The 12,894-nt window shown below is 44.2% G+C and overlaps 1 protein-coding gene and 1 non-coding gene across 4 annotated transcripts in view; both read left to right on the forward strand.

Moving 5' to 3' along the window:
* The window catches only part of LHFPL2 (LHFPL tetraspan subfamily member 2), a 165,382-nt gene that overhangs the window by 4,589 nt on the left and 147,899 nt on the right, over positions 1-12,894 (forward strand). For 2 of the 3 annotated variants that reach the window (XM_019462926.2, XM_019462925.2), the window contains exon 2: positions 11,613-11,690. The exons of the other annotated variant lie outside the window; for it this stretch is intronic. The gene's annotated coding sequence lies outside the window, so the exon portion shown is untranslated. The remainder of the gene's footprint in view (positions 1-11,612; positions 11,691-12,894) is intronic. 3 annotated transcript variants of the gene reach the window in all.
* Positions 9,757-9,860, forward strand: LOC128778406 (U6 spliceosomal RNA). The gene has a single exon (XR_008423997.1). It is a non-coding gene; the product is annotated as a U6 spliceosomal RNA (small nuclear RNA).

A 12,894-nucleotide genomic window follows, 5' to 3' on the forward strand; every position in this document is an offset into this window, starting at 1 on the left:
GTGGCAAGTAGTTGCCTGGATTGTTGAGATTTACTAAACAGTGCTCAGGATGGGAGTGATCTGTATACTTGTAACTGAATTTTTCTCTTTTATCCTTGCAACAGGCCTCACTGGGATAATGAAACCTCTGACCTTGGCCTTAAATGACCAGTCTCTCACTGTTATTTTGCAGACCTGGTGATAACTGTTTATGTTACTTTGAACTGGGATCATCGAAAGGAATATATGTAGAATGGCTGTGAACATACTTGGTAGCTAGGATGTATAACTGGTGAAATTGATTACCACTCCCCCAACACAGACACACACAGACACACACAGACACACATACGTTATAGACCATGTTCTTCCCCAAGTTCATATGTGGAAACCCTAACCCCCAGCGTGGTGGTATTTGGAGGTGGGGTCTTTGGGAGGTGATTAGATTTGGATGAGGTCGTGAGTCTGGACCTCCGTGGTGGGAGTAGTGTCCTTACCCAAAGAGAAAGAGAGATCAGAGCACATCAGCTCTCTCTCCACCACAGAGAGGAGGCTGTCATTGCAAACCTGTAAGAGGGTTCTCATCAGGAACCAAATCTCACAGTGCCTTGACCTTGGACTCCCAGCCTCTAGAACAGCAAGAAATAAATACTGTTTAAATTATCCAGTCTCTGGTATTTTGTTATAGCAGCTTGGACCGATTATTACACAGGTATGTGTTGTGTTTAAGAAAATGTAAGATGACCTTTACTTGCTGAGGAAGTAAAGTAGTTTTGTGCACATCTAGAAAGTACTGAACATAGAGGTGTGTTATCTGTGTGTTTTCTTAGTTAAACTGTAATATCGTCAGCTAGGTCAAGAGAAGTTCCCAACTTTGACTTTGAGATTTGCCAGGTAAGAAGGAAGAACCTCAGTGTATTTGAGTTTTCCTCCTGTAGGTTCTGATTTTGATTTGATACTACATTTGTTGAATAAGTGGTGTTTTGGACACTATTTAAAAAATACTTTCATCAAAATTGAGTAAGACTACAGAGGTGTTTATTTGGGTGAATTGTTGCCGTTCCATTTAGGACATCACAACCAAACTCGTTTTTAAAACTCTTCACATGGTTTCTAAAATAATAAGTACTGAATTCTGTAGTCAATTATGGTATTTGAATGAAGAATATTGAGGGTTTCAGCGGGTTCATTGCAAACAAAGTTTAACAATTACTGAGGTGACATTAGCTGTAAAAGCAGTTCTTTCCTTGTGTCTTCTGTATGTACAGAGAATGGTTCAATGATGTCACCAGGTTTCCTGGCTTTTGGCAACTTACGGGTAATACATTGAGGATTTGCAACCTAGGCTAATGTATGAAGCTAGGATGTTATAACAGTGAATATGTGGCCTTTTAAAGCATCCCTGTTTGTGGAACTAAGGATATTTGATTATGGGCTGAATATCTCTCATCCTATAAATGCACAGACTTGCAGCCATCCCTGGATTGCTGGTAGGGAGCTCCACACACACTTGGGGTTCCCAGGTCTTTATTTCCAAATGCTCCATACACCCTTTCTCCCCAACACTAATTTTCTCCCTAACACTAATTTTCTCCCCTTAGAGAGGGTGGTCAGGCTTTCCCAGCCCCTGTGAGAAGACACGGGGAGAAGGCGGCTGTCTACAAGACAAGGATAAGCCTCTGAATCCATAGGTGCCATGAGACCTTATATTGTGAGAACTAACTTTTGTTTTCATGTCCACGAAGGAGAGGCTTATCCACCTTCTTTTTTTGAAGTTACCATATGGCCCTCCAGGGCTATTGCTGTTACTATGAATTTCATTCATTTGTGAAATAATTAAAAGTGTGCAAAATAGACCCCAGTGAATGCTTGTTAAATTGCAGGCATGCTATTTAATTTGTGCGCAGCTATTACTCCCCTTACGGCTGTGGATCTAGGGTGAGGCCAGTGGGGGTGACTAATGATTGTCAGTCTGTGTAATGACCAAGAACATCTCCCCTCACCCTTGCCTGCTTAACTGGGGTGCCATCGGAAGGAAAGCTGGTAGCCATAGACAGACTCGAAGGATGTAGACTAAAATTTTAACTGTTCGCCTTGGCCTGGTGATTATAAGTGACTAGTTATTTTCTTTATTTTTCTGTTTTCTGTAATATTTTCAGATTTTCTGTAAATAGCAGTTACTTTTTTATTAATTTTTTTTTAACGTGTATGGTTTATTTTGGGAGAGAGTGGGGAAGGGGCAGAGGGGTGTGGGGAAATGGAGAATCTCAAGCAAGCCTCATGCCCAGTGTGGAGCCTGATGTGGGGCTTGATCTCACAACCATGAGATCATGGCCTGAGCTGAAATCAAGAGTCAGATGCTTAACCAACTGACTCATCCAGGCGCCCCAATAGCTTGTTACTTTTAAAACCAGAGCAAAAGAGTTGGTGGGTCTGTGTGTGTGTGTGTGTGTGTGTGTGTATGTAAACATGTTCGCCACAACACCATACCTCTCCTTACGTCTGTGCATCCATTGTAAAGGAGGTTTTTGTCTTTAAAAAGAATTAAAATTCGTATTTGCTATAAATGTAGTTGCTCATACTGGGAGGCTAGGGAATACAACCGTGATTAGGTGCTGTGACCCACAGCCAGAGTGGGACAGCTCTCTGAGAACTATACAGAAGCCGACTCCTTAGTGTATATTTTGTACATTTTTATAAACATTGTAAATGTGATTTGAGAGGTGTTTCACTTATACATCTAGGTGTGTAAATGGCTGTCTGATAAGAAGTCTTGAATCAAATCTGATAAGTACTGAATTAAATATGTGCTATACTGACATGTTGGGATTCTTTCTTTTTAAAAATTGTTTCAGTGTTCAGTACAACCCAGCAGTGAGATCTTAAATATCCCTTTAGCAGCAACCCCTGCACATGCCTGGAAAATTAGAGGGGCTCTTTTTCCTCTACTGATTCTTTCGTTCAGCATTTTCTTTCTTTCCACACTGAGCTGTGCTGTCAAGGGCACCTGGGGTTCAAGCTTCCCTTCTCCTGGGACAGGCTGCAGTTGGGCTGGATTTCACATGTTGTTTTCCAGTTTTCAGGCAGTTAGCCAGTTGTTTAAGGATGGTTGTAACTGCATGGACAGTAGGGTTGTTTAATCTTTAGGTAAGTGGTGCATAGCACATACATATTGAGGACAAATTAACCTCTTAAAAATTTTCAACTGCTTTTTTTTTTTTTCCTCTTGTAGAGACCAAATATTCTGGAATTAAAAATAATGGATAGTCTGGGAACTGCAAGCTGTACCAGTAAGCAGTGTTTTTGTCTTTATAAATGACTATTACTTGGGTATTCAATACAGACTTAAAAAAAAACATGGGTCACAACTTTAAAAACAGTCTAAAATCACATCCAATTTTTGTAATGGCCGTCTATTCCTAGATGATGATCCCACATAGAAGTATGTCTAAACAGATACTCCTCTGTCATTTGCTCATTTTTATAGTAGTCCTTTCAAGGCTCTTCTGTACTAGAAGCTCATAATTTACTGGCCTAATTACTAATTCTGCATGGATTTATGCTGTACTAGGTAGCGTAGTGTGCTGGCTTAAACAGGCGATGGTAGGTCTTTTTGATCTGAATCCTTTTGGTAAATGAGTGTGCTTAGGTTGTCCTGTCTGTTTATGTGTTTTTTTCGAGAGGGTGCTTAGGCCTATAGTTCTTTTCTCTATTAGTAAAGAAACGACAGCTTCGAAGGAGCTAAGCTGATGTGTGGAATGTTTAAACTATAACTCAGGGCCTAAAAGAGCTATAACCCGGTAAGGAGGCCACACTTTATTATAAGAACACAATTGGTAGTGGTGATGAAAAAGTGTGATAGGTTGTGTGTTCATCTGTGTGGACAGGTGGCTGGGGGCCTGTTTAGGATAGTCTTATCAGCTATGCTGCAGAGGGACCACTACTTTCCTTGGTCTGGAAACCAGACTGGTGGACCCTAACAGTAAATTGGTTAGCTTTCTCGGCAGGTGTATTAGTCAACACAACTGGCATGTTTTAAAACATTTTGTTTTATTTATTTATTTAAAAAAATTTTTTTTAACGTTTATTTATTTTTGAGACAGAGAGAGAGCATGAACCGGGGCAGGGCAGAGAGGGAGACACAGAATGGGAAGCAGGCTCCAGGCTCTGAGCCATCAGCCCAGAGCCCAATGCGGGGCTCGAACTCACGGACCACGAGATCGTGACCTGAGCTGAAGTCAGACGTTTAACCGACTGAGCCACCCAGGCGCCCCTTAAAACATTTTAAAATGAGAAGTGCCATCATGTTAGATTCCTCTTGCTTATGTATCTGTGTTTGATTTTTTTAAATCTTGACCATGGGACTTCCCGTTTCTGTCCAGATAATTCTGAATTCTGACCTGTCATCTGCCATGTCAGCCATCCCTCTGGGCTGCGTGTTGTGTTCCTCGACACGTTCTGCTCATCAGTCATTGAAGTTCTTTGAGTTATTTACTGATACTGCTCTGTTACACCTCCCCATGTCATTCTTCTGAGTCTTCTTAGTAACCAGGGGTGTGTCAGCCTTTGTAGGCGGCCAGAGGTTAGAGGGTTGGAGTCAGTGCCAAGATACAGAGGAAGCTAATCATGCTTGTGACCTTGCCCTCATTAACACTGTGTTGGAACCAAGAGAGCCAGCATTCCGTGGTATTGTTTGACTTTGGATTGTCTCTCTTGATTTATGGTAATAGGCTCCCTATTTAAGAATGTAAGAGATGATCACTACTTACTGCTTCTTTCTAACTACTGAAAAGTCGGGCTTTGGATTGTCAGATTAGTCATTGGACCCTGTTGATGGTGGTTTGGTCCCAAGACAAACCAAGACTGACAAAAGTGTGAGGGCAGAAGGCCTCTGAGAGTCTGGAGCATAAGCGGGTGGGCTGATGACCTGGGTGTTCCACAGGTGGGGGTAAAACTCAAATTTCAGTGTGTGCAAGAATGACCTGGGACCTTGTTAAGATGTAGATTTGGATTCAGCAGGCCCACATGGGGCCTGGGATTCTGTATTTCTAGCAAGCTTCCTGCCATGCTGCTGCTGCTGGTTCCATGTAGCCAGGCTCACACAAAGGTGGGTTGTGGATAAGACTGTGGACTAGTCAGCTGGAGGCTAAAACCTGTACAGTCTGATAACCAGGAGGCATCTGTGGGGTCTGACTTAGAATTGGTTGCCTGCTACCTAGGGCTGGCCTCTATTGGGATGAGACCAAGGGCCCTGAGCCTAGTCACTGTCCTTAGGACCCATAATGGCGACCAGGAGCAGCTGCACAGTGTTTTCCCCATAGTCCTTAGGGCAGGGACGTTCTGGAGGGTCTCTTAGGTGAGATACGATTAAGCTAAAGGGCAGGTTTTGTTTTTGCTAAGTTTTAGTTAAATTGATTTCCTCACTGCATGTTGAGTATATTCCATAATTTTAACTAGATAAAGAAGGCTTTACCTTTCTTTAATTAAACCTGCATTTTCTCATAGGCCCTGTAACTGCAGTTAATGTAATTACAGAGTTTTGTAAAAAGTTACCTCTTACTTTATTTGGAGCATTTTTTATGAAACTTGCTTGATACTCTGCTGGGCTAGCTGGCTAGAATATATAGATGTTCTCAGACCTCTCCCCTGAGGTTTTGACTTTATAAGGCTGGAGTAGATCCCGGGTATCTATAGTTTTTAAACAAAGCTTCCAGGTAGTTCTTATGGTCAGGCAGGTTCTAGAAACACCAGTGTAAAGAAACATCAATTTAGAAACCCATCTATCTGAGCCTGTGATGTTGACCATGTCTGGGGGATGGATGCCCTTACATGTTCTTTTCTTGGCCTCTTGGGTACTTGGTTGTGAAGAACTGGTTTCTGTCCCTCTGGGATCACTTTAATTTTTATCTTGACACATGCTTTTATTCTTACAGAGGCCCTTATCTTGGGTGGAACCGAAGCAGAGAGTCCTTTTTTTTCAACAGCGTAAGAGCTCAGTTCTGTGAAGCTGTTATTTTTAGGAAGGTTTTACAGACACTGACTATTAAGTGCTTTTGGGCATGCTTGGAAATTCTAGGCTTTAAGCTTTGGGCCTCTACGGAGAAGTCTCAGGAATGTCCTGCAGCTGACTTTTCCCACACCCTCTCCCACTTTGGTTTAGACAGACAGCTGGGGATAATGAGTGTCCCCTTTCTAAGTAAATGCTGACCAGAAATGGATGAGGAGGGGCCCTTCCTCCTCCACAGACCAGTTTGGTTCTGATCCAGGTGAACTGACAGGTTGAGGAGTTGGGCTTTCCGTATCATTATATCAACATTAACCTCCCTTTCTGCAAATGCAGGGTCCATCTCAGCCCCACGCAAGAGGCCAAGTCAGTTTGTGAAACAGACGAAGTAGGAAATGGTCTGTGTGATGAGATTGGAAGGGTGTGGAAAAGGGTTTCTTGCCTGGTGATTTGGACACTGTTACATTTCCATCAGAACGCACATTAGAAGCAGGCTTCATGCCCAAGATTTGAGGCTATTTGAGCCTTTATTACTAGTGATTTCCTGACTGGTACACCTGCACCGTCTGGCAGAGAGATTCTTGTAGTTGGTGTTAAAGACGGTCACTGAGATTAAGAAGATTCTTGGTATTTCTGGAATCATGTATGACAGCATCAAAGCCCCTAGGAACTGCTGAATGGGAGTGATGAACTTCTTGATCTATTAAAATTAAAAAAAAAAAAAAAAGTAAAGTGGAATTCGCTTAACTGTTTTGCCTAAAATTCTATCATTAGAGAAATTTGGTCCACACACTTGTCTTTAAACAACTCTTATTCAACACATAAGGATCTGTATAGGACAGATAGCATATTTTTTATTTATACCTTAACAGGAATAATTTCATAACATGCTTCTCAAAAGCAGCTAAGGTCAGGGGACTCTGACTTTGATGGGGTGGAGTGTGGGCACTGGACAAGGAGGGCAGTGCATAGAGGATAGCTAGAGGCAGCAGGCGCGCAGGCCAGCTCACCAGGAGCCAGGCTACCTAGAAGGGCCCGAGGCAAAACTAGTCCCTCTTTACTTTGCGTGTGCACACACATACTGTGTTGTAGGGACTTGAATAGCCTTGATGTGTGTGGCATATTTCTATCGAATGGGGCTATTTCCCGTATACTTGACCAGTTGTAATGAAAAGCCAGGTGATCTACATAAGGAAATTAAGATTAAACATCCCAGTTGTACTTGGGGTTATTTTGCTGTCTTTAAAAAGTCTGTTTAATTTTGAGAGCAAAGCTCAGGAAATGACGCTGTTCTGTGCCTACTTAACAGGTGAAATTGGCCAGTAGGAGAGACCTCCCTTCCTCTACTGAGGGGCTTTTTCCCAGTCTGTTTTGAGAAGGGCTTGATTCTTCTGAGACTCCATGCCACCTAGAAAGTGTGCTGTAATGCATGCCTTCTTGTCATGTCTGCAAAGAACAGTTCACAGCTCCTGGGTGAACTCTGAACTTAGATACCCTCTTACCAAAGCCAAAGCTTGTTTGAGTGATACAGTGTGTTTTAAGAAAAGTATAATGATGGGTTGGGAGATGATCTTACCCCCGCTGTCTGAGTAAGCCTGAACTAATAGAGAAGTTACACAGAAGTACATCTCAGGACCAGAACTCTGGGGACTTCTAGGAAGACTGACCCACACTCTCACCCACAGCCATTTCCTACCCCTGCTTCTCCTAGAGCCCCTGCTCTGTCTTTAGATTGGGCTTGGTGCCCCTGATTCTGAGATTCACAAGATGTTCCTTCATGCTCTTAGTCAGGGTCTTGAAATAAAGCACACAAAAAATGAATACATCCTATTACAAACAAAATACATTTGTCTTCGAGCGGTACTGGTTTCCTGGTACCCAGGAAAGGTGGGAACACACAGCCTGTGAAAGTCAGAAAGCACTGAGAACCGTCTATACTGACTCCTGTAGTGTGATCATTAGCTTGCTCTGTGACCTTGGACAAGTCATTTTACCTGTTTGGGCTAGAGACAGTTAAGGGATGAATCCAGGCCTGAAATTCTTATTCTAGGTGAGTCTGTATGTCTGTGTGTTCAGTCATTTAATCAACACAAGCTTATTGAGCCCCCCAGGGAGCTGACAGTCTGATAGGAGAGGCTGTAGAAGAGTCATTATCTTTATTTATTTTTAAAATTTTATTTATTTTTCAGAGAGAGAGAGAGAGAGAGCGAGCACCAGCAACAGAGGGGGCAGGGGCAGAGAGAGAGAATCCCAAGTAGGCTCCACACCGTCAGTGCAGAGACCGATGCGGGGCTCGAACCTGCCAACAGTGAGATCATGACCTGAGCTGAAGTTGGACACTCAACTGACTGAGCCGCCTAGGTGCCCCAAGAGCTGTTACCTTAATGTGGTTAGCTACGTGTGCAGTGCAGGAGACATAGACCATGCAGGACATGTATGAAGCCTTTACAGTTGTAGGTTCCACATGCACAGAGTGGGTGGGGAGGCTGGAGAGCCGGGGTGTGCAGGTGGAGGGTGTAGTATAGGGAAGGTGCTAGGGATTTCTGCAGCATTGCTTGTTCCCCTGGACCACACATATTTGCTTGGCCTGTTATGAGATCCTGCACCCCATCCACCCTCTTTGTGACGTTGGCAAGAGGGGCAGACTCTGGAAGCTGAGTGTGGTTGGGGTGTGCAGTATATGGCTATGATCTGTGTTGATCTGAACACTGTTTTTGTTTTTTTTTTTTATTAAACAAATTTTTTTTAATGTTTATTTTTTTTGAGAGAGAGCGAGCGTGCGTGAGCATGAGTGGGGGAGGGGCAGAGAGAGAGGGATACACAGAATCTGAAATAGGCTCCAGGCTCTGAGCTGTCAGCCCAGAACCCAATGCGGAGCTCGAGCTCCTGAACCATGAGATGATGGCCTGAGCTGAAGTCAGATGCCCAACTGACTGAGCCACCCAGGCGCCCCTTTAATTTTTTTTAATGTTTATTTATTTTAGAGAGAGAGACAGAGCAATAGAGTGTGAGCAGGGAAGGGGCAGAGAGAAGGAGACACAGAATCCGAAGCAGGCTCTAGGCTGTAAGCGCAGGGACTGATGTGGGGCTCGAACTCAAGAGATGTAAGATCATGACCTGAGCTGAAGTTGGATGCTCAACCGACTGAGCCATCCAGGTGCCCCGATCTGAATACTGTTTTTATTAAAAAAAAATTTTTTTTAAGTCTATTTATTTTTGAGAGAGAGAGACAGAGACAGAGTGTGAGCAGGGGAGGGAGACACAGAATCTGAAGCAGGCTGCAAGCTCTGAGGTATCAGCACAGAGCCCAACTCAGGGCCCGAACCCACAAACTTGTGGTATCATGACCTGAGCTAAAGTTGGACACTTAACTGACTGGGCCTTCCAGGTGCCCCTGTTTTTATGTTTTGGACCCCATTTCCCCCCCTTTTGTTAAGCAAAGCAAGAACTATAGAAACATAAGAATGTGAGGATTTGTCTGCTCTTTACAGAAATATCCTTTTTGTTGGGGGGTGGGAGGGATAATTTTTTCTTTCTTCTATGGAGACAATAGATACTTAGGCAGCTGAGTTGAGCTATTCTCATCCTGAATTACGTTATGGCTCCTGGGCCTTGGTATCTTTGTAACCACGGAGTGTGTTCCACGCTCCAGAAGGAAACTTGACCCTCACATAAAACCACTTGGAGCTTTCCGGATGGCCCAGTTCTTTTTCTGGAGTGGTCAGATTCTGTGCCTAGGTGGGGGGAGAAACACAGTCTGCAAGGAGATGTGCGTGCTCACTTTGGCAGCACTTAAACTAACATTGGGACGATACAGAGATTAGCACGGCCCCTGTGCAAGGATGACACACACATCTGTGAAGCAATCCATATTTTAAAAAGATGAATGAATGAATAAAAAAGAGAAGTATGTGTCCACTTGCCTGAAGCTGGAGTTCATTTTCCTGCCCTGAAGCAAATGCAGGCTGTAGAAGGGGATGGGGCATGTCTTGAGGAAACAAAATCCTCCTGCAGCACCATATCCCCATCCCAGCGGTGGGTTCTGGGCTCTCTACCCATCAGTCTGCAGGGCTAGGAGGGATTCCAAGCCTCAACAGAGTTGTGTGTTTTCTTGTAAACAAAAATGGACATCGTGGGTCGTAGGCCAGGCCAGCTCTGTGCTCTGTACCCTCCCCAGCTCCCGTCCTGGCACTGCCCGTGTTTGGTGCCACTGCCTTTAGGGAGCATCCAGATCACCTGGAGGGCTTTTAATAACACATTACTCCCATCCCCAGAGATTCTGAGTTGCTAGGTCTGCGGTGGGCTGAGAATTTGCATTTCTAGCACATTCACAGTTGATGCTGATACTGCTGGTCTGGGGACCACACTTTGAGAACCACTGTGACACTAGGCATTCCTTGACCTTCTGGAGGGTGTGTTGGGACAAGCAGACTCCACTCCTGATGGCATGTCTACCTGTGGGGAATTGCCTGGTGCTGGAAGAGCCAGTAATTCAGAAGCAGTGGTTCATTGGAGTGCCACAGGGGCCCTGGCCCTAGAGCCTTCTCTATTGGCTCTGTCCACACAGACCAGGGATGTGGCATTTGGAGTTGCTGATTTGGGCTCTCATTGCCTCCTTCTAAGACCTTCTTGTCTCAGGTGTTGCAGAAAACTTCCTGGACCATGTTGCTTTCCTATGTAAGATCCTTCATGGGCTTGCCATTGGTCTTAAGATAAAGTCCAAAGTCCTAAAATGGCTGCAAGGCCTTTTGTGATTCTCTACCTTTATAGCTTTGTCTCTTGCCAGCCTCCGTCTTGGCCTCTGAAATACTCCAGCGGTCACTAACCTCTTTCTTTTCTTTCTTTTTTTTTTTAAGTTTATTTATTTATTTTGAGAGAGAGAGGGAGGGGCAGGGAGAGGGAGAGAGAGAGATCCCAAGCAGGCTCCGCAATGTCAGCACAGAGCCCAGTGTGGGCCTCAAGCTCACCAACCGAGAGATCATCACCTGAGCTGAAATGAAGAGTCGGGCACTTAACCGACTGAGCCACCCAGGCGCCCCACTAAATTCACTCTTTTATGAACTCACATCCCATTTCAGGGCATCCCATTTTGCTGGTGGCTTTCCCTGGTATGCTGTTTGCTTGTCCTCTTAGTCTGACATCTCTTGCTTCTCAGACCTCAGCTTAGCTATCACTTGCTCTGGTGAGCTTCCATTGACCCCTCTGGAACCAGTTAGGGCTTCTGTAAAGGTTTCACATCACCTCGCAGTTTTCTCACTTTGGCTCATATCGGCTGCATCAAGGTCCTGATTACTGCCTGTTTATTTCTCTGTCTCTGTGGAGGGGCTGCAAGCCCATCACATGATCATTCATGTGATCCCAGGCTTGTCATGGTGGTTCTGTGAGGTAGATACTGCAGGGGAGGAAACTGAGGCAAAGGTAGGTTAAGTACCTGGCTTACAGTTCAGTTACCCTGTCACTGAATTACAACCCTGGGATTCTCATTCAGGTCTCTTCGACCTGACCCCCTAGCCAGGCTTCCTGCTTTGAGACCAAGAGCCCCAGGCATGGTCTGCAGACCTTTCCTGGGAGCATTAAAAGACTGGCTATTCCAAATTAACAAAAATGGTCCTTTCCTGTTGTTTTTTAGGTAAACTGGGAAGCAGACTCTTGAATTCACAGCTGGCTTGTGGTTTTTGCATCTCGTTAAAGCGCACTCATCATACAGGTAAGGGGTTAGTTCTTGGGACCTGCTCCTCATGCTTAGGTGGGTTGTAGGAAAACTCTAGTCATGATGATGCACCCTGGTAACTCCCAGAGTTCTCATTCAATAACAAGAAAATCCTTAAATGAGGAAAGGTGTGAGGTGGTCCCCACCCCTGTTGAGAGTTTATGGGGTGAAGGTGTTTACTTGGCTGGCTTTCTCCTGGGTGTTGCTGGCCTTTTCACCACCCAACATTCTTTTCTTTGTGCAGGGCTCCCTTCTCCCATCCATGTAAGCCGGTTCTTAATTCTTTTTCTAGGGGTGCCTGGGTGGCTCAGTCGGTTGAGCGCCCAACTTCGGCTCAGGTAATGATCTAACGGTCTGTGAGTTTGAGGCCCGCGTCGGGCTCTGTGCTGACAGCTCGGAGCCTGGAGCCTGCTTCAGATTCTGTGTCTCTCTCTCTCTGCCCCTCCCCTGCTCACATACACTCTGTCTCAAAAATAAACATTAAACAATATTTTTTAAATTCTTTTTCTTCATTTAAGACCCAGTCTGAATTTCTTTTGTTATCAAACTGCATCAGGAAGATGCTTCTTGGAGCATAGCCTTTTCCTCAGCTTTACAGCACAACCAATCACTGCTTATCTGCTCAGACAGCACACTTGCTTGCTATATGAGCTTTACTTAAGTGTTTGTGTGCATTTTTTTCCTCTAGTCTGTGAGTTCCTTGGCTGTAGTCTCCCATCTAGCATATTTTCTGGCATGAAACAGACTTTCAGTAAATGAATAAATATGTCTGACAAAACAAAACAAAAAACAAACAAAAAAACAACAACCCCTAGTAAGCTCAGCTAAGGCACAGCCACAAAAAAAAATCATAATGTATTTCTAAGCCAATGAAATGATATGTAAATTGCTCTTTTGGATTAATTCTGTGCCTGTTTGCTCATATAACCATGCATAATTGAGAATTTACCCTAATATATTAAATTAGTAGGAGTTTAGACTCTTCCCCCTAATGAAAGGGATAAAAAGTCAGTTTTCGTGTCATTGTTTTTCTATGGAATAATAAGTGATGTAGGTCATGAAGCACTAATGTGCTAAATGACAACCTGCAGCTCTGAGTTTGCTCTTGGAGAGACCATTGTCACCGGGACCCTGGGAGCCCTGGTCAGCTCTAGGGCTGGACATGTGTCTAAATGTATAGGCAGTAAGGGAGCAGTCAACA

Source organism: Panthera pardus, unplaced genomic scaffold (genome assembly GCF_024362965.1).
Source record: "Panthera pardus isolate Hobbes unplaced genomic scaffold, ASM2436296v1 HiC_scaffold_2, whole genome shotgun sequence".
NCBI lineage: Eukaryota > Metazoa > Chordata > Mammalia > Carnivora > Felidae > Panthera > Panthera pardus.